Source organism: Neofelis nebulosa, chromosome 3 (assembly GCF_028018385.1).
Source record: "Neofelis nebulosa isolate mNeoNeb1 chromosome 3, mNeoNeb1.pri, whole genome shotgun sequence".
In the NCBI taxonomy this organism is placed as follows: domain Eukaryota; kingdom Metazoa; phylum Chordata; class Mammalia; order Carnivora; family Felidae; genus Neofelis; species Neofelis nebulosa.
In genome coordinates, this window is record NC_080784.1 from 94,618,009 (window position 1) to 94,645,752 (window position 27,744).

Genomic DNA, 27,744 nt, shown 5'->3' on the forward strand with positions numbered 1-27,744 from the left:
TGTCTGTATCCCTATAGGAATTTTATATATTCTTTTAGCTCTATACATCTTCTTAGAAAACGAGTCAATTAGAAGATATTTCATTTTTGTTTTGTCTATCTAATATACGATATTTTCTTTTTTTTTTTCTTTTAGCTATTCCTTCACTCTTCATCTCTGTCACAATTGTGATTTCCCTCTGGTTTGTCATTACTGTTTCTAAGAATGCAGAAATCTTATTCTTTAGAGAATCAACCTCGGTAGCAGGGAAAAGGCTTATAAAATATTGAAAACCTTCAAAGATGCACAATTTCTTCTTAATTTTGAACCAGTACCAGTACTTGTACCAGTAACCTCAAATGACTAAGTTCCTTAAGCCTGCTAAGAATTTGCATCATAAAATACCACACATATATTCATTTTAAGACTATTGATTAATTAAAACACTATTACCACTATTGATTAATTAAAACAAAGACTCTTAAGTTTTAATAATTTCCAGAATCATTTGGAAAGCTCATTAGAAATGTAGATTTGGGGCGCCTGGGTGGCTCAGTCAGTTAAGCGTCCGACTTCGGCTCAGGTCATGATCTGGCGGTATGTGAGTTCGAGCCCCGCGTCGGGCTCTGTGCTGACTGCTCAGAGCCTGGAGCCTGTTTCAGATTCTGTGTCTGCCTCTCTCTCTGACCCTCCCCCGTTCATGCTCTGTCTCTCTCTGTCTCAAAAATAAATAAACCTTAAAAAAAATTTAAAAAAAATGTAGATTCTTTGGCTCCATTTCACACAGATTCCCACTTAATATGTCTAGGGTGAGGACAATACAACTACGTTGATGCTAATGCAAACAATAAACACACGTTTAGAAACAACATCCTGGCCTCCATGTGCACACACACACACACACACACACACACTTATGCAGCACTGGAACACGTATATGCAGTCGTATCAAGTGACAACCTTACCTCGATTCTCAAGTGAAATTATAGTTTTTTTCCTGCGTATTTTATGTTACAAATTTCCTCACCCAGGTGCAAGGGACTTTTGTTCTGATCCCTGAAAGTAGGACTGTAGGCCACACAATCATTATTAACTCCTATCCAGCCTCCATTTTTCCTCCATTCATCTAGGCACTAGGCACTATTACTGTTCAGGGAGCAAACTGTTCAAAAAATAGATGACACTAGGAATTGAAGATAAAGCTAAATGTATATTCACGAAAGGCTTATGTGCTTCACAAGGAAGTTTAGACTTCAAGCCACAAAGAGAAAGAGGCTTTAGCTGGTTGAGCAAAAGCCAGTCCCTATAGCCCTGATATGCAGGATTTAGTATATAACTAATGGCTTGCATGTCTCTAGGAAGAGCTGGTGGGCCTGAGGTTAGGGAAGCTGCCAACAAAGGCCAGGCTAATGGTAAAAATCCTCCTCTGATGTGGTAGCAGGTGGCTCTCAGAACTTAACACAGCTCCTACGACCTGTCATGAATATTGTCAACTCCAACCACTTCCTCTGCTGCAGCTAAACAAGTGTTTTGCGAGAACTCACCAGTGAAACCCACTGAATGTCACATCTGGCCACACTTCTAGTAACTGATGGGGTCTGTGTATCGTGGGCGCCTGGTCCTTCTTCTCACCTTTTTCTCAGGTTTCCAGGACCATGTATACATTGTTGGTTTCCTTAAATCCTTCCCTCACCATTTTATATAGGTCCTAATTTTTTTTTTTTTGTTAAAAGATCAATGTTAATGTTCAATCTCCCCCTACCACCCACCCCAGGGCCCTGACTAATGGCCTTACAATTTTAGATAATGCCTTGCATTATAGCTGAACATCAGAAGTGATCTATTAGTAGTGGGATAATTAAATGTACCTCAATATTATCTGAAAAAGTCCAATTAACTCAGCAGATGCCAAAATATAATCATCTTAAATAAACCATTTCACATGGTCCTTATGTATTAGAAGCATAGTTACAAAACTTCAACAGTGTTTTGTTTTTTAAATGGATTTTTTTAAAAAAAATTAATGTTTATTTATTTTTGAGAGACAGAGAGATAGACTGCAATCGGGGGAGGTGCAGAGAGAGAGGGAGACACAGAATCTGAAGCAGGCTCCGGGCTCTGAACTGTCAGCACAGAACCCTGTGTGGGGCTTGAACTCATGAACTGTGAGATCATGACCTGGGCTGAAGTCGGACATTTAACCAACTGAGCCACCCAGGCGCCCCATCAGTGTTTTGTTTTTTAAATAATAAACCCTCAAGAATACCTTTTACATGTTTCTTCTAAATAATGAAGATATATCAAATCAAATTTTAAAAATGATCATGAATAAAAATTTTGCAATTACTAAATATCCCTTTCATTTTTCAATAATTTTATAGTATAATGCTTTTAATAAATGAGAAAAATGTGTGAAAATAGTCATAGAAAATATACATGAGTGTATTTTTCATTTTTTATGTATAGAATGGCCTCTGACATTATAAGAATTTCTTCTGTTTTTGTTCAAAAAATGTAATAGTGACAAGCTTTCTGTGGCAATTTCTTGTGTTTAGATTTTTATATTTGCTTTATCTATGTGGATAGAAAGGATGAAAAACAAAGAATAGACACTCATAAAAAATAAATCCACCTCTCCTTTTCTTAATATATGTATAATGTTAGGAGAATCAAAGACAGAATCTGTACAGCCAGAACTTCATCCATGTTCATTGAACAAGTAGCTATTTTAAAAGCGTTTAGTTAGGGGCGCCTGGGTGGCTCAGTCGGTTAAGCGTCCGACTTCGGCTCAGGCCATGATCTCACGGTCCGTGAGTTCGAGCCCCGCGTCAGGCTCTGTGCTGACAGCTCGGAGCCTGGAGCCTGTTTCAGATTCCGTGTCTCCCTCTCTCTGCCCCTCCCCCATTCATGCTCTGTCTCTCTCTGTCTCAAAAATAAATAAACGTTAAAAAAAATTAAAAAAAAAATAAAAGTGTTTAGTTATAATCTGGTACAAATTTACACAAATCATGAAAAGGCTCTAATTCCAAGATCAGTTCGAAAGGACATACTAATAAGGCCTAAGAAAATAACCAAAATTAATCCATACTTAACTACATAATGCCAACTTTGAAAGACAGTGCAATTTTAGTAGTTTCTTATGGCTGCTGCAACAAATCATCACCAATTTGTTAGTTAAGACCACAGAAGTTTGTTTTATCACTGTTGTGAAGGGCAGAAGTTTGGAATCAGTATCGTTGGGCTGAAATCAAGGTGTTGATTAGGCCATACTCTCTCCGGTGGCCTTAGCGGATAATCTATTCTTTGACTCCTCCAGCTTCTGCTGGCTGCCAGTGTTCCTTACCTGAGTCACTCCAATTTCAAGGGCAGCATCTTCAAATCTCTGTCTACTTCTGCTCGATATCACTTTATCCTCTGTGTGTGAAATCTTCCCTTCATAAAAATACATGTGGTTACATGAAACCCACCAATATAATCTTAGATAATTTTCCTGTCTTAAGATTCTTAAATCAATCACACCTGCAAAGTCCTTTGTTTGTTTTTGTTTCTATCATGTATAGTAGCTATCACAAATTCTAGGGATTAAGATGTGTGCATATTTTGGGGAGTCACTGTATAGTTTATCACCACATTCTTTTGTCTTTGAAGTTCTGATGTCTAGCAGAGAACCTGACAATAGTTAAACAATAGTTGGAATTTAACAAATATTATCACAAAAATGAATAAATGGAGAGATTTAATAATCATTAAGAGTTTCAGGCATTTGTATAAAACATTTTGATATTTTGCTTTATGAGCCTCTATTTTTAACATTTATATCAAACTATTAAATATATCCTTTTTTTCTGGAAAGTCTACAGGTCAAAAATAAATCATAGAATTCAATGTAGAAATTTATTCTTCTTAAATAGTTACAGGAGTGGTAATTTAAATTTTTTTTAATGTTTATTTATTTCTGAGACAGAGAGAGACAGAGCATGAGTGTGGGAGGGGCAGAGAGAGAGGTACACAGAATCTGAAGCAGGCTCCAGGCTCTGAGCTGTCAGCACAGAGCCCGACGTGGGGCTTGAACTCACAGACCGCAAGATCGTGACCTGAACCGAAGCTGGACTCTCAACAGACTGAGCCACCCAGGCGCCCCACAGCAGTGGTAATTTAAAACATCCTCTGTTATTAGAAATAAGATATTCTATTATTTTTCCATGCTATTTTGTATTGCATAAAAATCTTGAGGCAATCTATTTTTGTTTGTTTCTGTGTTTTCTTTGGGGCCAATTGTGTGCGTGTTTGTGTGTGTGTGTGTGTGTGTGTGTGTGTGTAATTCCATACAATCAAAGAAATCAACTTACATGGATGTGTTAAACTTACCTACATAGTTCTCTGACTTATCTATGTCACTCATGTTAATGTTTTCCTCTTATAAAAAGATGTGAGGTCTCTTCTCTGCCACCTACTTTCAAATCCTTTGAGAACAATTTTAATAAAGACTGCCAGGTATGGAATAATTATCATTGTGTGTTACTCTCCAGTAATGAAAAATACTTATTACTTCGCCAAGCTATATTTGAAAGCTTAGTTTTTAAATTTATATATTCCTTGTATAACTTTTGCATTATAAAATACAAATGTCAATATTTTTTAATGTCCACATAAATGTAAAATTATATGGAAAGTATCTGGTATAGTGCCAAGTTCAAAGAATATTAATTTCCTTTTCTGCTTCCTTTGTTAGCCACTTAAGGGTATAAGAACCATGTTATAAATCTGCCATTATTAATATATTTGAATGAAATATCTTATTGGAAAGTTTAAATGTTACTGAAATATTTCAATATAATTCTTCTTCCGAAATATTTAACAATCAGAGAAATTTTAATCAAAATAGCATATGAAATCTTTTCTTTTGATTGCAGATGTAGGTGTGTATAGTATAGGGAGGGTTATTGAATAAACATTTTTTGTCTCCTTACCACTGCCCCAATTCCTTGGACTGAACTGAAAGCCCCACACTGTCTCTGACTTTCTGTGTCATCCACTATTAACATCGAGAAAGACTCTTGACGTTCATGATTATATTATTGTGGCATTCCCTTCATGTCCTGCGGCAGGATCAGGAGATGAAAAACCGGACTCACCTTGAACTACTTGTATTTTCTAAATTATCCTTTGGCTAATAAATATGGACAAATATTAGGAAGTAAAAATAAACTCTAAAGTAATCTTTAAAAAGGCATACATATAATCATTGTATAAAAGATATTCACATACTTGGGTTCTTCACAATTTCTCTAAGACATGATATCCTGAAAATAAAATTTAAGAAGTTTTATTACAGTGCAAGTAATAGAAAATGACATGTGGTTCATTTATTATACTACTTGAACATCATCCATTGGGATAAATTTAAAGAAACAGTTTCTCATTGTCCCACCATATGTGGCACAGAACCAGGAAAACTGGCAGACTAGATGTCAGAACAGAGGAGAGGGTCATAGCCTCTAGAATTGTGGGATTTCAAGTTGCTGGACTGAGGAATCATTGGCCTTTCACCTTGTACAGTTAGAGACTTACATAAAATAGTAATAAAATATGCTATTACACTTGTTTTTGTCACCTGAGTGTCCATGGTTGGTTAAACAGTGACTGAAGGACAGGTTTTGAAGTGGCCAGTATTGTTTGTCTTAAACACGGAAATTCCTGGAGTTGATGTGAGGCTAACTGCTGGATCCCATGGAGTTGGCAGGAGGCTAACATTTTTTCTGAGAAACCAACATACAGTACTCAGTCTTAAGCGAAATAAACATTATCTCAGAGCAATATTCCAGAAACACGGGGAATAATAATAACACTGAAAAAGAGAATGGAAACAGAAACTATCATTGGGTCCAAAAATGGATTTTGTATAAAAAGGATAATGGTTACAGTGAAAATTTAGTTCAAATAAGTATACAAAAAATAAAGATTCGGGGCTCAATGCCTCAGTGAGTTAAGCATTTGACTCTTGATTTTGGCTCAGGTCATGATCTCACGGTTCTTGAGATTGAGCTCCACATTGGGGGCTGCTTGGGATTCTCTCTCGTGGCTCAGGCCCTCCCCTGCTTGTGTGCTCTCTCTCTTTCAAAATAAATAAATAAACATTTTAAAAATAAAGATTCAATAGGTATTAAGGAGTTATATTGAGGTAAACATGAGAAACATAACAAAAATAAATTGTTATAGAAAAAATAATATATAACATGAATACTTGTAGGGATGAGCACTGGGTGTTGTATGAAAACCAATTTGCCAATAAATTTCGTATTAAAGAAAAAAAAGAAACTTACTGGTAGTAATAAATACATTTTCAAGGACAGATTCTCTAACATTGTAATGGTGGTGCAGAATTTACTTACAACTCTAGTTTAAAAGTTAAAAAAACTAATATATCAAAAATACCCATAACTAAAATATCATTATTGGATGCATTATATTAAAAGGATATAAATAAACGCTAATAACTTAAAATATGAGGGGGTAAGAAGTAAAGATATAAAGTCTGCATAATATCAAAGTTAGGTTGATGCCAATTTAAAATCAAATGTCATGAATATAAGGTATCTTATGTAACGCTCAGGTAACCACAAAGGACAAGCATGTAGCAGACACAAAAAAGAATGTGATTAAAGGCATAAAATTAGAATACAGACCCATGAGTGAATCCAGTTAAGATCAGCTGAGCAAAAGCTACATCAGTAGAACCCCTCCACTGAGGCTGGGCCAAATTGCCAACACACAGAGTTATGAAGTAAAAAATTATGTATGTTTTATGCTATTATTCTGAGGATGGTTTACAGTATTCCAAATCTAACTGATATAATACTCAACCAAATATGGGTAAGATCTGTACAAAGAAAAGTATAAAACATTTTTGAGAAAAATGAAAGATTTAAACAAGTTGAGGTACATATGCATATTAAGGTCACATATAGGAAGATGTAAAGTTGTGAATGCGCCACAAATTGATCTACAAATTCAATGTATTTCCAAAAACAACCTTAACCAGAATTTTGAATAGAGAATGAAAAGTGAATTATGTAATATTTAGGGTAACAAAAACGGCTGGGACTCACCAAGAATTCTTGAATGCAAACAAACAATCAGAATCCATGGACTTACTCAGATTCAATCAGTTATCAGGACCACAGTAATTAGGACACATACAGCAATCAGGACAGTGTTACATTGTCATAAAGTAAGACCAATGGCGTAGTACAGCAGAATAAATTATCTAGAATTATAAATACACATAAATAAACACTTGATTTTAGTAAAGTTTACATTTAGGAAAGATCGCTTTTCAATAAATGGTGGTGCCAAGTGGATACTGACATGGAAGAGAAATTATTCATGACCTTACCAAAAGTTACACACAAAAATTAATATCTAATTTTTATAATATCTAAACATTAAAGTTCATCAGTAAAAATTAGAGATTTAAATACGAAAAAAATAAAAAGAACGACATGTTCTGTAAGAACACCATTTTTAGTATAAAATCAACAACTAGATAAACTATTTGAAATACACATAACTTGCAACATTGTTTATATCCAAACTATATGAATATGTTTGAAAATATACAAATTAGTAAGAAAATGAACGATCATCTGGTTGAAAATGGCAAATGAAACTTGAAGATAATTTCACAAAGAAATGTTCAGATTGTCAAGAAAACACAAATAGTTATAGTACCTTATTATTTGTCAAAAACAGTACAAAATAATACAAACACTATATACACATTGGAATGACTAAGAGAAAGATTGTCAATAAGCTGTGTGAGAGACATTCTCAAGCAATGGAACTCTTATACATTGCTTGTGAGTGTGTAAATTTGTACAACCACTTAGAAAAACTGCTAGGATCTACTGAAGCTGAATAAAATATTTCCTGATGACCCAGCAATTCCACTCTAGAAGACTCTATCCTTATCTTATATGAAACCATATTTTTTAAGTTTATTTATATTGAGACAGAGAAAGAGAGAGAGAGAGAGCAGGAGCATGTGGGAGACGGCAGAGAGAGAGATAATGAGAGAGATGATCTCCAGCAGGCTGTATGCTGTCGGTGTGAGGCCCCACATAGGGCTCGAACCCATGAACAGTGAGATCATGACCTGAGCTGAAATCAGGAGGCAGGCGCTCAAAGGACTGACCTACTCAGGTACCCCCAAAACATATATATTTTTCAAAAAGACATGTGTAAGAACATTCATTGATGCTTTATTTGTAATAGCAAAAACTTGTAAGCAAAATGAATTGTGGCATATTTATTCAATGAAATAATACATGATGATGAAAATAAATTAATTTCTGTTACACAAAAGAACGGGGATGAATTTTTTTATATATAATGCTTAGTTTCTACTAAGTATTAGTTTTTACGAACCAATACAAAAGTCATATTAGATATTTAGCATCGTTTCATTAGCAAGTATTTTAGTATAAGGAGAATTAATAGTTATATTTTACCAGAGATAGTTTATAGAATATATTGCCTTTGATTGTTGTTTAAATAGACTTGAGAACCATCTGAATTATGGAAAAGTTAAATTATGGATTTAACTGGTAACTAGAGTTAATTTATTTGAAGTAACTTTTAAACAGTTTTAAAAGAAACTTTCCTTTTTCCTTCTATTGCCCCAGATTATACAGTATAAATGTTATTAAAACAATACAATACAATAAAAATAAAATAAAATGAAGAAAGGTGGGCTTTCCAGGTTTCAATTTCTTACTCTTGGCTTTATAGCAGCAATACAAATATGTCAAATGTAAAAAGGAAGAAATAAGAGTATTTGTACCAGAATATTGTCAATCATCTGACCAATAATATTTCCAAGCTCTGAAATGGTTGGTACCATTCACTAATTTTTTTTTTCCACTTCTCTACACTTTGCCTGCATCCACCTTGCTCTAACTCACCTGCAGTAGCTGCTTATATAATCCGAGTACATTCATCTTTTGAACATGATCAGCCTTGTAGAGCTGGGTTACAGCTAACATGACATCAGTGCTGATAGATTGACTGCATTTCACTACTTCTCTGGTGTCGGTCATGTGTTGCCTTATGATGTGAAGTCTGGTTCATAGATTACTGATGAGACTACTCAAGAAACTGGATGGATGTCTGTGGCGAGTTCAACTATCAGAGTCATAAAGAGGAGGGACAACACCATTACTCTGAAGACCTGGATGTTGACACATCAGTGAAAATGATCTGTTCATGTATTTTTCTAAAGTTGGAAAACTACTTTATTTCAAAGATGGTATTTACCAAATTGTACCAATACATGTTGTACCTGTTCATTTGCATATATATCCTAGTCCCGTGGTGCATAGAGAGCAGATATTTGTTTTAGGTATGATATTACTGTTTTGAAGATCAGTCCATTTATAAGAAAGTTTCTTTTAACTTGTACACTTACAAGACACAGCTGAGCTGAATTATCAGTGTGCCTTCTAATAGAATTCCACTATTGCCTATTTCCCACTGAGTTTGAAAAGAATAGTCTTTTGTTATGATAAAATGCTCTTGATTCTGTGTAGAAAAGGATGGTACAATTTTATGGCAATGCAATTTATGTTAACAACGTAGATGAGCCTGTAACTGCTCTCCCATTAACATTGTTGTTTTTCTCTGTTCACCATTTTCTAAAAAGTCCACCTTTAAGGTTGGAATATTTCATACTTTTCTCCAAACAAAATGTGTCTTTTTTATAAAAACTCACTTATGTCAGACGAGCTGTTATTCTGGGTAAGGAGATGGGGAGAAAAAAGTCATTTCTATTTTCCCCAAAGGCATTTTATTCATGAGCAAAGTCTAAATGGCAAAATCTTATTTCTTCTACAAGTTTGCTCATGAGGATAAATGTTACTCCACTTATAAGAAATAGCATATGATAGTGAAAGTGCTGACTAATTTAGTCCAATATAAAAATATCCAATTGAAAAGTAGGGTTTTCTTTTTCTTAATGTAAATAATTCAGTCACTTATTTAAGATAAATTAACTATAAAACTAAAAAAATAATTTTTCTGTGCCCGTGATATTTATGTATGTAGCATCAAAAACAAAATGGACTTTAAAAGTTTTAATAGATTTAGAAAAAATAAGATATATAGACTGTAAAATCAGTATAAATAGAGCCTATATGTGTGTGTGTGTGTGTGTGTGTGTGCATATGTATATGTGTGTGTATGTATATGTGTGTGTGTGTATATATGCACATGCATAGTCAGTAAGATTAGAAAGAAGATGGCTTGAATGGTTTTTCAAGTGATAGAATTAACATATAAAGTAATCAGAAGAGGCAACTGAGGAAGAAGGTGATGGAGTGAATGGGAGATATTTAGTGCCCAAGGTGCTTTTAATATGCCCTTCATGTTGACTAAACATTATGTAAGTTTCTTCCCGAATATAGGCTCCTGATCTACCTTTTCTTTCTTTCTTTTTTTTTTTTTTTTAATGTTTATTTATTTTTGAGAGAAAAAGCACAAGCGCCAGAGGGGCAGAGAGAAAGAGGGAGACACAGAATCCAAAGCAGGCTCCAGGCTCCAGACTCCAGGCTCTGAGCTGTCAGCACAGAGCTCCACGTGGGGCTTAAACCCAGGAACCGTGATATCATGACTTGAGCCGAACTCGGACGCTTAACCGACTGAGCCACCCAGGCACCCCTAAGTGACCTACCTTTTCTTAGAGCATGTACCTTAGATGACTTGTCATTGCACTTTTTTTCTCTGACCTCCTTTGAAATGTATATAAACCTCTTCTTGCTAGGTATAGGGCCCATGGAATGTCTTTCTTAAGGACCTGAGGCCTTCCTTTTGAAATGTAATCATCAAGAAAGGTAGCACCCTGTTTCTTAGTCCCTGTGGGAGGCACTAGCCTAACTTCCCTGGATGCCGGCTACAAAACACAGATAGCATAATCATAGAGAGCAGCACTTACAAACACAGAAAAAAAACTCAAAAGTGTTCATCCCATTGATCAATCTCCACCTCGACAGTATGTCCTCCAGTACTTTTCTGCTAGCTTACCTCCGTACTTAAAACCCTCCTGGCTTTGTGTCAGTGGAGTTGAGTTAAATCTGCAACAACCTTGAATAGTCTCCCTTGCTTATTTAGTTTTGGCTGGTAAACATTTTCTCTGACCTTAGCTATACAGGAGATTCAGAGAGAAGTAGTACTTTTTTTTTGTTTGTTTTGTTTTGTATTCCTTTCTATAGTAGTGAGGGTTTTTTTTTTTTTGGGGGGGGGGGTTATTTCATTTAATGAATTTAATCTATTCAGTTAGTGAGAGGGATTGTGGTAGATTAACTGCAAAAACTTCCCACAATTATTTATCCCTGTATCAGTGTCCTACCCAATGTGTATTTGCAGCTTCAACTCGTAAGAAGAAAAGTTTAATTCCATACTCTCTGAGTCTGGGCTTGCTTTGTGACATGCTTTTGCCACTGCAATGTGGTGAAAGTACTTTTGCAAGTTCTGAGACTAGGCTTCAAGAGACATCCACATTGTTTTGGGATGATGACACTGCCATGGAAAGTAGCCTGAACTAGCTGGTGAAAGATAAGACACCATTTGGAAGAAAGCTCATTTTCTCCACTCTTGACTTCCCAAAGAGTCTACAGCAGCCATTTCGTAAAGTGAGAATAACCAGCCAAGACAAACAGAGCAACCTACGTAATGCGCAGGTAACCATGGATGCCTGGGTGAAAACATTTGAGACCAAATGACCATTTTAAAAATTAGCATTAAATCTAATTTTTTAACTTGAAATATCTGTCTTAAATTTTGTAAAAATAAGCATGAGATATATGTGATCTGTTATATGCATGATTTTATCTTTAGAAACTGGTTCACTTAACTATTATTTTCTATTTAAATATGCTTGTGAGTTTAGATAGAACATTGGAGAGAATATTTGAGTCCTCCTTGTCAGATTATCATCTAAAATTTTTATGTGTTCTCTTGGTTAGCCATGTTTACATTTTCTTAAATAAGAAATTGGAAATTAAGTGTGTGTATATGTGTACATGTATGTGTGTCCGCACATGCCCATGTGTTTGTAAAATAAGTTGTGGGTCAACTGTGCCAAGAGTTAAAATTATGTTTGCATGATTGTGCCTTTCTTACATGTATCCAGCACCTTTATTGTAGTATGTACATATGCTATGTACAGAAAGAAGTATAGATACCTACTTTCCATCCCTGACTCTAGAAATGTTTATTTACTGCCTAGTATGTGTCATGTACAATGTTATTTACTGAGGATACATATGAAGAAGATATGTGTAAGCATTGCCAGTTTTATGGGTGAGATTGGCAATAAGCAAACATGTATGAGCACTTAATGGATGTAATTGTGAGAAATATGTGAAGTACACCATGCTGTAAGATTACAGAAACTTGCAGGTCAAGTGACATAGGAAATGGGAACTAGAATCAGGATGTATTAGGCAAAGCTATATATATGTCTTATATACTGCATTATATGATATATCATATCCTATCATATGCTTAATATATGAATTATATAATATATGTTATATTCATGTTTAATATATACAAACATCTGCTCAAATCTAGAATTATGATTATGATGGTGCCAAGGGAGTATTCCTGGAAAAGACAATGAAATGCTGAAGAATTCTGAGTGGGGAGGACCATTTATTGAACTTAAGGGAAGAATACAATGGGTAGAGAAAAAAGACACAAATCACTGATTTATGCTGGAGAGGTGGGGCAAGCAACATCATGTTGGACTATATATATAATTCAAATGACCAACAGCTTTACCCTTAAGCCACTATTTTTCATGTGGGGAAGTTATATGAGTTTAATATTTGCCAATTATATGATATAAAGATTATAAGGCTTAACTCTTACCTTTAAAGAGCTAATAGTCTCATAAGGGAGATGCACATATTTCTATTGTATTTATCATTGGTGTTTAATGATGAATATATTTATGCACACATATATAATACTTTTGTTTCTTTTTTTTAAATTTTTTTTAACGTTTATTTATTTTTGAGACAGAGACAGACAGAGCATGAACGGGGGAGGGGCAGAGAGAGAGGGAGACACAGAATCGAAAGCAGGCTCCAGGCTCTGAGTCATCAGCCCAGAGCCCGACGCGAGGCTCGAACTCACGCAGGGCGAGATCGTGACCTGAGCTGAAGTCAGACCTCAGCGACTGAGCCACCCAGGCGCCCCAAATATTTTTGTTTCTAAATGGAGGTGGACAGCAACAAGTTCACTTTAGAAAATTTACCTTTGATACAGAGAAGATCAATAATCCTATTATCTATATGGATCTGGATGCTAGATCTGATTATTGCTTGCCTGAAAATAAAGATAGAGTAGTTATCACTAGAAGCAAACGCTGATGTAGAAGTAGCAGCTCATGTTGGCATTTTACACAGAGATTGGTGATGAATTTGTGACTCCGGCGCACTGCCAAATATGTAACTACTCTGGAAAATAATTCAATAAGCAAACTGGCACAGTTGGACATGTCTATTTGTGACTATGCCCGTGAAACTGGGACGATGCTATGAAGTCACCAGACACATTTTATTCTCTTCATGGGCATGGAGCTAAACCACATTTTTTTCAGCTTTTCTAACATCTAAAGTCATGAGATTGAATTTTGACCAGAGGAACATGGGTACAAGTGATGGTCCCAGGCTACATGGCTAAGACCTGTCGTGATGTCCTGTGTTCTTGTTTTTTGCTGGCTGAATACAGTGTATCCGGTGGAGAACCCTGAATCTCTACTGGATGCGAAACCCAGCTGGCATGCTTGGGTTGTGATAGGACAGAGAAATAAGCCATTTATTGTGGCATAGCCCTGATATATTAGGGTTTACTTGCTACCACATCATAGCCACGCCTAACCTAACTTTTCTAGGTAGGGCAAGTAGAATGATTTGGTGAAAATGTTATTTTTTGCTTAAGGAACCTATGACCTGAGGGTCATCTGTATCTATATGCTATTTCTCAGAAGTCTCCTGAGAAATTTACATTCGGACACTCACAGATTCAAGATTTGAGAAGTATTGGGAGGAATGGAAAAGTTAACAAGAATTTGGTGGATTTGAAAACCAATGAGTTATTAGGTGTGAATTACATATGCTTATGTTTTAGTTTAAATTGCACGCTGCTGGGGCGTCTGGGTGGCTCAGTCGGTTGAGCGTCCGACTTCAGGCTCAGGTCACCATCTCAAGGTCTGTGAGTTTGAGCCCCGCATTGGGCTCTGTGCTGACAGCTCAGAGCCTGGATCCTGCTTCGGATTCTGCGTCTCCCTCTCTCTCTGCCCTTCCCCAGCTCATTCTCTCTCTCTCTCTCTCTCTCTCTCTCTGTCTCTGTCAAAAATAAATAAACACTAAGTTGCATGCTGCTATTTTTTACACTATAGTTAAAATTATGATGTATATTGTCTGCAGTAAGTTTTAATATGAAATCTAAGATTTAGCCAAGTGTTTTACCAGCCCACAAAATTGTCTCCTCAAGCAACTTTTCCTCAGGAGAATTGTGAAATGTTCATTAGTTAATTAGGCATTCTAGATGGCTAAGTAACATAATATTTCCTTTGATTGTTCTGCTTTAATTAACTATATTTGGAAAAAATGTTTTTTATTTAATTTAAAATTCAGAATCATTCTACCTATAAATTAATATTGAAGTAGTACAGGAAGCTGGTATTCAATTGAGTTGGAAACATTTTATGTGCAATGTTCAGTGTAGTAAGAGGATTTATTGAAATATTTAATTAAAATGAGAAAAGTATATTGTTTTTACACCTGGCTCCTGGAGTGTATAACAGCTGTCCTTTAATGCCCTTGTATTATAACTGGTGTTACCCTGACTGCTTTTAAATATAAAGAATTTATTTTGAATTTATTTATTTTAAATTTAAGAACTGCACTTCATATGAAATAATGATTACTATTAAGAAAATGTTTCATCTATTATTTATTATACACTCATTTTAAAGAAAATGTGTGTGTGTGTGTGTGTGTATGTGTTATTTAGGAACGCGTATTAAAACATGGTGAAATTGGGGCGCCTGGGTGGCTCAGTCAGTTGAGCATCTGACATTTGCTCAGGTCATGATCTCACAATTTGTGGATTCGAGCCCTGCGTTAGGCTGTGTGCTGACAGCTCAGAGCCTGCAGCCTATTTCAGATTCTGTTTCTCCCATTCTCTCTGCCGCTCCCCCACCGAGCTCTCTCTCTCTCTCTCTCTCTCTCTCAAATAAATAAACCTTAAAAATAAAAAATAAAATAAAATACGGTGAAATCATTGAGAGAGTTGAGAAGTAATAAAATTTTCTTTTAGTACGTGTATTCTTGGTGTGGTAAAACATTCAGAGGATGCTGTACATATGCAATAAAGGAGAATTTGCAGAAAATAAATGTTTTCTTCCTATGTTGAAAAATAAATTATGATAATACAAAATAACATTGACAAAAAGGCAATAATTATATCTGACCTTGTTTCTACAATGGCTAGAGATTTATAATAAATGCAAATATCTGAATTATAATATAAATAATTGTAATCAGAGTCAACTCAGTGTCAAACGATTAACACATGATGGTGTGCAGCATGTATTTTCAGGTGTTTAGAGAAACTGTCAAAGGTAAAAAGTCACACTAATCTCTCCTATTATTTTTAGAACTTTATTAGCCAATACTGTTATTTAATTATTTCTTAGATACACAGCTTGCCTTCTCATCAAGCCAGTATGCCCAGCACAGTAGTGTGAGTTACTACATTCCTTTTAAGAACAGGATATTTGTCAAGGGCTTACAGAAACATACAAAGATTCTGCCCTTGGAACTGGTTTAACAAATCAGAATATTTGGGCTAGAGTAGTATCAACTGAGATGCATTCCCATTACACTTTTAAAGTGAACTGAAAATATCAACATTTAACTAAAGTTAGTTTCAACAACTTCATCTAAGAAGGACCAGCCGCTATAATTACCATCAATGGTCCAGAGGGGATATATAACAAAGCACTGTATTACACATAACATTATATCCTGGTCGAGACAGTAATAATTGTTATGTTACAGCTGTTTAAAATAATGTGCAACATTGTCCCCTGCTTTCCTGTGACTTCACTATTAGTTATAAGAACTAATCTAAACTGCAAAACAAACAAAATTGTATTGGATTTTAAAAAAGGGTTTCTTTTCTCCCTGTTATTTCACCTTAGGTAACTCTTATAACAATATCACTCTTGAAACCCAGGTAGTTGATTTCTTTTCAATTTATGTTTCTAAAGTTGGGAAGAATAGTAGAAAATCACTCATGCTGTTCATTTTCTTTCTTTTTTAATGAATCTGATTTTTTTTAAGGGAAGGTAATAAAATCTCCAGAATGTCAAATGGAATTTGACAGTGGTTTCTTTCATTTTGCTCATCAATTGGAAAAACCACAATGTACTAGATTGGAAACGTTTTCCCTAAAAACGGGATACAACATAGCAACTGATTTAAATTTTAGATACGTGAAACAGGCAACGAAACAAAAAGTCCGGAAATTCAAAACTCCTCCTTTAGAATGTAATGGTCTGCCAAGCTGCCATGCAATCAATATGCCAATTGCTGAGTGCAATTGAAGGCAGTTTAAGCTAAAGATAAATAGCACCTTCTAATAATCCTTGTTTTCTAAGGATAATCCATAAGAAACATTCTGTACCTTAGAGCTTATATATTATATAGCATAAAGAAGAATTAACACTCTAAATTAATAATTTAGTGCTTTCTGTCCTAAAATACATAACTGAATTATTATTAAATTTTTGCATTTGAAATGATTTAATTACATCTTATGTGGGGAAGGGTTGTCGGGGTGCCTAGGTGGCCCAGTAGGTTAAGTTTCAGACTTTGGCTCAGGTCATGATCTCACAGCTGTTGGGTTCAAGCCTTTCATCGTTCTGTATTGACAGCTCAGAGCCTGGAGCCTGCCGTCAGATTCTGTGTCTCCCTCCCTCTCTCTGCCCCTCCTCAGCTCATGCTCTGTCTCTGTCTCTGTCTCTGTCTCTCTGTCTCTCTCTCAAAGATAAATGTTAAAATAAATAAATAAATAAATAAATAAATAAATAAAGTGGGGAGGGGTTGTCAAACAGTACTTATCATTTGGTCCTATTTAAATTTAACAAAAGAAAGACAGTAGTGTAATTGTAGGGTAAAGATCTATGAGGTTTCAGTTATTTTATTTTTACTTTTTTTTATGTTTATTTAGTTCTGACACAGAGAGAGACAGAGCATGAGTTGGGGAGGGGCAGAGAGAGAGGGAGACACAGAACTCGAAGCAGGCTCCAGGCTCTGAGCTGTCAGCACAGAGCCCGAGGCGGGGCTTGAACTCACAAGCTGTGAAATCATGACCTGAGCCGAAGTCGGTCGCTCAACCGACTGAGCCACCCAGGTGCCCCGATATTTCATTTATGAATAGTGGACATGACCATCATGGGAAGGGAGTTTGGTGATATATGGCTATCAATTTCCAATTTTATTTTTATGCTAATTGAAGGTAAGTATATGTTTTTGTATGTTAATTAACTTATTACAATTAAAGAATGATAGTCCTGAGATAGTCTTACATTATTGTTGGTTTGTCCTTATCTTAAAAAATGTTAGAAATACATTTCTAATGCTTATAAAGATATAGATATAGTTAATATTACTGTGGTTACTGTTGCGGTAGGCAGCCTCTAAAATGCCCCCCTCCCCATGATCTCATCTCCTGATATTCACATCCTTGTGTAATTCCTTCTTGAATGTGGGTTGAACTGAGTAATTGATTTCTAACAAACAAGTTACAGCTCATGTGCTGGAATCGCTCTTACACAATTAGGTTATGAAAGACCATAGTTTCAGCTTAGTTGTGTTTTCACTCTCTTTGATGTGGTCTCCCTTGCTCTTTCTTGGACTACTCACGTTGGGGGAAGCCGGGTACCATGTCATGAAGTAGCCCTGGTCAGATACCCACATGACTAAACTTAGCTTGCCAATAGGCAAGTGAGTTCAGCAGGAGATATTCCCTGAGTTAAGCCTTGAGATGATTACTGCCCTCGCTGCCAGCTGAGCCTGAAACACTGCTAAGCCATGCCTAGCTTCCTGACCCATAGAAAGTGTGAGATGAAATATTTATTGTTTCAGTTGCTGAATTTTAGGGTTATTGGTATGCCACAATAGCTAACTAATTCAATTGCCTATACCCTAACTGAAAGAAATGTTGAATATCAGTTGAAGATAACAAAAATAGAGATGCATTTTTTTTCTCGATTCAAGTTTATAGATCTCTGAACACGTCCCTTTGGATTCCCGATTAAGAATTCCTATTTTAGGCCCCCTCATGAGGAATGAAATAATTTCACCCATTGAAACCACTGAAATACACCTAATATAACTATCTTTAAGTACTTTAGCTTCTAAAAAATAAGCAATTTACACAGTATCAGAAGATAATTTACATGGATTTGATGATGTTGCATCCTACTTTACCATTCTCTTAATAAGGTGAATGTCTTTGTAAAAGAACTTTTCTTAATGAAAAATACTCCCTATTGATATAGCAAATGCCACTTAAGTGAGTTACCAACAATGACCAAAATTTTTGAGAAGATGCATATGTAAGTTAGGGATATGATAATGACTTGTAACTTTTTTGAAGTCATGGATGTTGTGATTTCATTACAGAACAACTGGTAGCTATCAGCTTAAAGATACAAGTCAGGCAAAGAATCTGGGAAGCAGTTATATTTCAGAAAAAAATATATATATATAATTAAAGATTTGATCGTTTTAAAAATATTTTAGTTAAGCCCAAATTTGGTAGCTTCCTAAGCTGAAGCAAAATGAGAGGAGGCCATGATATTAGTTCTCATTCCTTTCATGATAATAATGAGAACAGAAATTTATCAAACAATGCTGCAAATGTTGAAATCAATAAAGAAACTTTAAAATTATTTAGATTAATAGAGAGCAAATCTTGAAGACCTGTTTGTAGTAACCTAAAAGTCAATTTGAATTCATGGAAAATAAATCAAATAGTTTGGCAAATCATAACCAAAATAATAATAAGCAAAATATCTCAATTTCTTACTCTTTTCAAGGACTAGTTGACATGATCTAAAAAAGAAAAACATATAAATTACATACAATTTACACAAAGATTAGTACTTAATTTTGTATCTCCACTCATTCCTGCACAGTGGCATCCCAGGAAAACATAAAGTTTAGTCAATTTGCTCATATAATATGACCAAAACTTATTTTATACACTTGTAGTTATGTGAGAGAAGATTGCTATTAAAAACAATACCTTGCACATTTCTTTTTTCAAAAACATGTTCTATTTAAGAAAATCCTGAGGATCTCAGTAAAAATTCCTGTAACTATGATACAGATAGTATACACCAAGAGAGACAAATCCAACACTTGCTCTTGTTGAATAAACGCATGACTACAGAGGGGGAAATTGTGGTTTTTTTCTCACTCTTGTTTTATTTTTTTTTTAACGTTTATTTATTTTTGAGACAGAGAGATACAGAGAATGAACAGGGGAGGGGCAGAGAGAGAGGGAGACACAGAATCTGAAACAGGCTCCAGGCTCTGAGCTGTCAGCACAGAGCCCGACACGAGGCTCGAACTCACAGACCGTGAGATCGTGACCTGAGCCGAAGTTGGACGCTTGACCGACCAAGCCACTCAGGCAACCCTCTCACTCTTGTTTTAAAGCATATTCTGGAAAATGATCCTTACAAGAAATCCTATTTTGTGTGTGGATTCTAGCATCTTTTCTGGAAATGATACTCCATTCAAGATTCAGTAATAGAATCAATATATTAGGCACAAAAGTTAAAACGTGTTAGAGGCAGTTCATTGTCATTCTCAAAGTAAATTTATGCATCAGACATAATGTAATAGTAAAAAAATGAACAATTAAGAAATACCATAAGATTTTTAGATATGAGGCTTTTTTTCCCCAAATATTTTCATTTCAAATCTAAAATTTTATCATTTAAAATGTTATCGAATGAATGGTTCTAAAGAAAGATTGATTAGATGTAAAACTTATGGATGCGCTTTTTTAAAATCTTTAATGCTTATTTATTTTTGGAAAGAGAGACAGAGCATGATCAGGGAAGGAGCAGAGAGAGAGGGAGTCACAAAATCTGAAGTAGGCTCCAGGCTTTGAGCTGTCAGCACAAAGCCCCACGCGCGTCTGGAACCCTTGAACTGTGAGATCATGACCTGAGCCCAAGTGGGTCGCTTAACCACTTAACCAACTGAGCCACCCAGGCGCCCCAAGGATGCTTTTGGAAGCAAATAAGAAACATGACATTATTAGTTATAAAATATTTGTTGAGATATTGCCTATGTTATAAATGGGTTATTTTTATGAACTTTTTGGTTAATGACAGGCAAAAACAACCAACCAAACAAAAAACTTTGTAGATTTATTTATACTTACCATTTTCTGACACCATACTAAATTTAAAGTGCCATTATTTAATGTATATGAAGTTTTCACTGTCTCAAATAATTTAAACTGATAAAAGTATATGGACTATGACTAATACAATTGCTTAATTTCATTATTGAAAGAGATAAATTGCATGCACAATGTGGTGTGTAAAATGTCAGCCTGGTAGCAATTATGATTTTGTTTACTGTGACAACAGAAGCAAATATTCAGTTACAATGGAAAAATAAATGTAATATCATAATTCAAGATATATAACACATTTGACAATTTCAGCTAATTAAAAATAAGTACAGCATATACTCAGAAATATGTTTACACTGTCATTATCTATTTTTCATTTCTAAGCTATTTACATTTATTTACACATAGACACAGAGACAGGGTCCAACATATATTTAAATTAATTATTTCCTAAACATTGTTAAAACGTGCACATAGACTATCTTGGAAAAAGGTATTTGGACGATTTCAATGAAACTGACTCTAAACTGAGAAAAGTGAAAAAGAATAAAAGATAAAAATAATTAGCAAGTGATGAGGTTTCTGCACACACAAAAGAACATATTATTATAAACTATACACCTGATACTTTAAAACTATGATTTTAGATATCATCTTCTGAAAAAAATTTTATGTGATAAAGAGTGAGAATACTTTTTTTTTTTTTTTTCTGGGGAATCTAAACTATTTTTTATATTAAACCAGAGGGAGGAATATTCTTCCTGTGAGTGTTTATCAAAAAGAAAATTAAAAAAAATAATTAATGTTTTTATTTATTTTTGACACAGAGACAGAGCATGAGCAGCGGAGAGGCAGAGAGAGGGGGAGACACAGAATCTGAAGCGGGCTCCAGGCTCTGAGCTGTCAGCACAGAGCCTGACGCGGGGCTCAAACTCATGGAGTGTGAGATCATGACCTGAGCTGAAGTCGGACGCTCACCCAACTGAGCCACCCAGACGCCCCCCACCAAAAAAATTTTATATTGCAGTGACTTATGCATTTAATCACATTCTTATGGTAAATAATTTTCAGGGGGTATTTCTTATAATATTTCTTAATGTGAGCCAATGGCACAGTGCCAAAGTATGGTTCAGGTCAAACGATTCTACATAACATCAATACATACTGACCATGGAACTTGCTGTGGGATTTGCTTAGGTCAGAGATAAATTAAGCATGTCCAGAACAATGAATGGAATGAATATTCTTCCATTAGAGCTCTGTAAATATTACTTTTCTAATTAAAATTTTATAAAATGGTCATCATGAAATTCCTGTTGCATACCTACAATGTACCTAGAAAGCATTCCAGGCTAGATAGTAAATATGAAACACAAGTCCCTGCTTCCAAGAAGCTTATATTAAAATGAAAGTGTGAATGGGACAAAGAACCAAACAGATGGATCAATAAGAAAAGTATCAGGAAACAGTAAATGCTAGACAATGAGTTAAAATAGGGAAATATGAGTCATAGTAACCTGATGATTGTTCTTTATTTAATAGTTAGAGTGGGTCTCTCTGAGTGTGAAACCTATATGAACTAGAAATTTGAATATATTGGAAGGTCTACAACAGCAAACTGAAGACACAGAAAACAACTGATAGAAAATATATGATGTTGGGACGCCTGGGTGGCTCAGTCGGTTAAGCGTCCGACTTCGGCTCAGGTCATGATCTCGTGGTCTGTGGGTTCGAGCCCCACATCGGGCTCTGTGCTGACCGCTCAGAGCCTGGAGCCTGTTTCAGATTCTATGCCTCCCTCTTCCTCTGACCCTCCCCTGTTCATTCTCTCTCTCTCTGTCTCAAAAATAGATAAATGTTAAAAAAATAATAATAAAATTAAAAAAATAAAAATTAAAAAAGAAAATATATGATGTCAAACGAAATAGTAAAATGAAAAATAAAATCAAAGAGATTACAAAAGGATTCAAGAGAAAGTGATATTGAAGTCAGGCAAAGGAGATCCATTATGCGTATAATAGAAGTAGCTGTCAAACAAAACTAAACTCATACTACAGAAAATATTTAAAATTATACTTTAAAATACATTTATTTAATAAATATTTGAATATACATGGGCTCTTGGGTGGCTCAGTTGGTAAGTATCTGACTTCAACTCAGATCATGACCTCATGGTTAGTGGGTTCAAGCCTCGTGTCAGTCTCTGTGTGACAGCTCAGAGCCTGGAGCCTGCTTTGGATTCTGTGTCTTCCTCTGTCTCTGTGCCTCTCCTGCTCATGCTTTCCCTATCTCTCTCTCAAAAATTAAATAAAGAAACAAATAAACAAACGTGAATATACATGGTGAAGGAGCACATCAATCTGTCAATTGCAGAAAATAGAGAGGAAGAGCTCTTCTAGTTAAAAAGAGACAACAGGGGCGCCTGGGTGGCTCAGTTGGTTAAGCATCCAACTTCAGCTCAGGTCATGATCTCACAGTCTGTGAGTTTGAGCCCCGTGTCAGGCTCTGTGCTGACAGCTCAGAGCCTGGAGCCTGCTTCGGATTCTGTGTCTCCCTCTCTCTCTGCCCCTTCCCCGCTCATGCTCTGTCTCTCTCTGTCTCAAAAATAAATTAAAAAAAAAACATTAAAAAAAAAAAAAAAAGAGACAACAGATCTAATGAGCAAATATAATGTGTAGATTTTGGATCTTAATGATGAGAAAAGAATAAAGCTTAAAAAGGCATCTTTAATAGAGTGGGAGAAATTTGAATATAAGCTAGCTATAGAAAAATCTACATTTTTATTACTAATTTTATTAAGTATGGCAATATCATTGTAGCTTTTAGAAAATCCATGACATCTTTTAGAAATATATACTAGACTGCACAGATACTTGATGACATACTATCTGAGATTATATTACAAATTTAGCTTAAAAATGAAAAAAATTATTAAGAATATATATGGTAAATATCTTAGAAATACTTAATACTAAATTTCAGTGTACTAATCTAATTGTTACAACTGATGAACCAATATTGATGCACCATAGTCACCCCAAAATCAAATAGCTTACATTAGGATTCACTCTTGGTGTTGTGCACTTTATAGGTTTGGACAAATATATAATATGAATTTACGATTATAGTATTGTGCAGATTTTCACTGTCCTAAAAATCCTGCATTTTGCCTATTCATCCCTCTCTCCCCCAAATATATATATATATATATACATACATGGAATATGTATATTCTTTAAAAAAAAACTAGGAACAGTAACCCTCATGAACATAGACATAGAATACTTTGACAAAATTTTAGCAATTTTTTTCAAGATAATGTGAAAAATTATCTTACATCCTTACCAAACAGGGTTTTTTGAAGCAATAGAAGATTGTTTTAACATTTAAAAAAGCAATCAACAAAATTGACCATGTCGAGAGGAGTATTACAAAGCAAAATGACCATTTCAATAGATGAAGGAAATTATTCAACATAATTGGCTAATATACAAAGGTCAACATACAAAAATCTATTAGGAATTGGAAAATAAAAATAAATAAAATAATTCCATTTCTAAGAGCATACACAAAAATCCTTCAGAATAAATTTAGCAGAAGTCTATAGTATCTCTGTACTGAAAATGACAAACAGTGATGAGGAAAATTAACAAAACCAGAATAACTGAAGCAATGTACCCGTACTACAGATCAGAAGAGCCCTAACTGTTAATATAGGAATTCTCCACAAATCTGTCCACAGTTTAAAAGCAATCCAATTCAAAATCCTATCCTATGAGTTTTTGCTTCCAGCCATAATAGAATAACAGGGACCAGATTTGCCTTCATACTTGATAAAAAAAAAAGACAAAATATGTGAAGCAACATTTTTATAACACTGGACATAAGACAACAAAGGACAGTGATCCTGATGGACAGGAAGCAAGGTACATGCGCCCTATCATTGTTTTGGCTTACTTTCCCTTATCCTTGTGAGGGTTTCCAGACCATGGGCCAGGGAGGGGGAACCCAGTGCAGTAAAGGCTGAGCTGAAATTACAGAGACCAAAGCAGCTATTTGCAAAAGAGAGTACCAGAGAAGAGAGAGACATGCACAGAAAAAGAAAAATAAATCAGAAATATGTAAAGGGTCTCCATTGTCTTCTGCTTAGATTCTCCTCAGCACACGCTGTGAGAAGCTTCTTGACCACAGGAAAAGAACTACCCAAAGGCCAAAGACACATAGCCACACAAAGCTGAGAATAGTGCTTGTTCTCATTTGCCTGACTGGAAAATCTCATGTTCATCGGGCATAGATTAGAGCATTAGAAGGATCTTCCCTCAATAACGGGAAGTTATTAAGTCCTAGAAAAGTATAAGCAAATAGTTCAGGCAGAAGGAACAGGGAATCAGATGGAAATCTGGATCCACACCAAGAAAGAGCTTTGAGAATCATGACCACATGGATAAATACATACAGCTTTGAAAAATTTGAATCTCGTCATAGTTGAATATTTAAACAGAAATAATAACAGTAGAGTGAGTGATTTTACAATGTATTTCAGTTATCTGGGCTATTTGTACCTGATCCCATATGTACCATTTTCCTTTTTGTTCCGTATGCTCCATTTTCATTTTATGACAGAGCATTACAGGGAACACTCAAGATTGTGATCTAGTAGGTGTGACAATACCCAGCTCACAATGGCTGTTCTGGCTGCCAGATTCCGTGATGTCCCATCATTAGTGTCTCCATCTCAGATTCCGTGATGTCATTAGCGTCTCCATCTCTGCCAAAGCTCTGAAGTACCCGAGGAGCTGTTTCCCAGTGGTGTACATTTAGCTGTTGTGAGAAGCAGGAGCCAGCCTCAAACTATTGCCGGCATCTCTTTCAGTAAGAATTGCCATAAAATGCATGTGATTTCTGCTGTTTTGTTTTCTGCAATCTAGGCATAAGAAAACATTCCTGCTCCGGACCCAAATAAAAGCTACTAGTTTTTTTTGTTGTGCTGTTATTTAGTAAAGAGGTTAAGTGTAGAATATACTATCTTCAGACCTCAAAGAAGCAATTTTATTTTTTTGTTCCTGATGATGGCAGGTGCACAGTGTAATGATTAGTACTTTGCAAGCTTTGCCCAAGCATTCTCAAATTTAATAGGCCGTTACCCCAAAATATTCACTGATGTGGTAGGCACCTACAACTTTTTTTTGGTTTTTATCTCTTCTCTCTGTAGCATATGTGTCTTACCAAGGTCTCCAATTGCCCTGAGGATTTTTAGAATCTAATACATGAACACGTTGGAGTCATAATAGTGGATTATATATCATGATGTTCTGCTTAAAATCCAAATGTTTTATGTCCTTTCAGAATACATTATGAAAGGAGCTGGGGAACTTAAATGAAAATCGTATGGAAAACTATACATGTATACTGTTATCCAAAACATATGAATAGGAGCTATTTCTGGTCTTAATTTTTTCAGGTTTATTTATTTTGAGAGAGAAAGAGAGAGGGGGAGAGAGCATGAGTGGGGTAGAGGCAGAGGGAGAAGGAGAGAGAGAATACCAAGCAACCCAATGTGGGGCTCAATCTCACAAACTGTGAAATCATGGCCCAAACTGAAATCAAGAGTCAGACACTTAACCTACTGAGCCCCCCAGGTGCCCCTCTGGTCTTCATTTTTGATGGAGACAGGAAACAACACATTTGCCAGTTCACAGTGTAACTGAGTTTATATTAATCTAAGAAAGATTTCACATTTGGCAGCAATTTTCTAATATGGCTACACTTGGTAGAGTTTCCAGTAGTTTACTGTCATTCTTGAAAATACATTTGTCTTTCTTTCCTTTTTTTTTTGTAAAAGATCAGATTGATGAAATAAATGGGAATAAAAGGGAGACTCCCTTTTGATCCTTTAAGTTTTTAGGAATGGTAGTGAATGCTACTATCCTTCCCAGAATATGGTATTTTATTTACACTTTTGGCCAGAGTGAGGCAGTTTTTGGGTCTTTTCTTTGGCTTTCCATTATAATAGTATTTAACTCCATAATGTAAGGATTAAATATAGCTTCTGCCAAGTACTAAGTAAATTAATAAGTATTCTGTGTTTTGGTAATGGTAATATTGGATCCAGCGGAAAACTCTGTGAGCCATACGTGACTTAATGATCTTTTTTTTTTTTACATTGTCTGTATATACTCCTAAAAGCAGAGCCATCAGGATGCTTCCAGCCTGAGGTATTAATGTGTGCTCAGACTCTGTATCTAGAGGTCTTCAACCTGTTGAGATATTTTATTGTCTCATGTTACCTGAGTTAACAATGTTGATACCTAAAAGGAAATATGTGGTGAGTCATTACTGCACGTATTTACCAAAGAGGTCCAGCATTTTTACTTATGGAGACCCATCTTATCCTTGAGACCATGGAGTCCAAATGTGGAAACTGGCTTATGTACTGTAGCTAGTGAAGAAGGCCTTTGATGGGATTATCAATAGACAGACACTGTTGACGAAAGGATCTCTGAGTTTGAGAATATCCTAATAGAAATTTCCAAAACATGTAAGAAAACAAAGATAAAAAAAATAAAATTTTCAAGGACTGAATGACAACCATAAAATATGTAACATACACATACAATACTATTTACATTAGCACCCCCCAAATGAAACACTTAGGTATAGCTATAACAAATATATACAAGATCTATAAGAAGGAACCCACAAAAACTGTGATGACTAAAAACAAAGAACTTAATAGATGTGGAGATACTCCATGTTCACAAATAGGAAGACTTAATATTGTCAAGATATCAGTTCGTCCCAACTTGATCTATAGATTCAATGTAATCCTAATCAAAATCCCAGCAAATTGGGGCACTTGGGTGGCTCAGTTACTTGAACGTCTGACTCTTGGTTTCAGCTCAGGTCATGATCTTGCCATTGTGTGAGTTCAAGCCCTAGCTAGGTCTCTGTGTTTGCAGCATGGAGACTTCTTGGGATTCTCTGTGTCTTCTCTCTCTGCCCCTCCCCAACTTGTGCTGTCTCTGTCTCTCTCAAAATAAATAAATAAACAACAACAACAACAACAACAACAAATCTCAGCAAGTTGTTTTGTGGATATCAACAGATTCTAAGTCTAAATATACAGGCAAAAACCCAGAATAGCCAATACAATATTGAAGGAGAAGAACAAAGTTGGAGGATTGACACTATCCGACTTTAAGATTTACTATAAAGTGACAATAATCAAGACAGTGTAGTATTGATGAAAGAGTA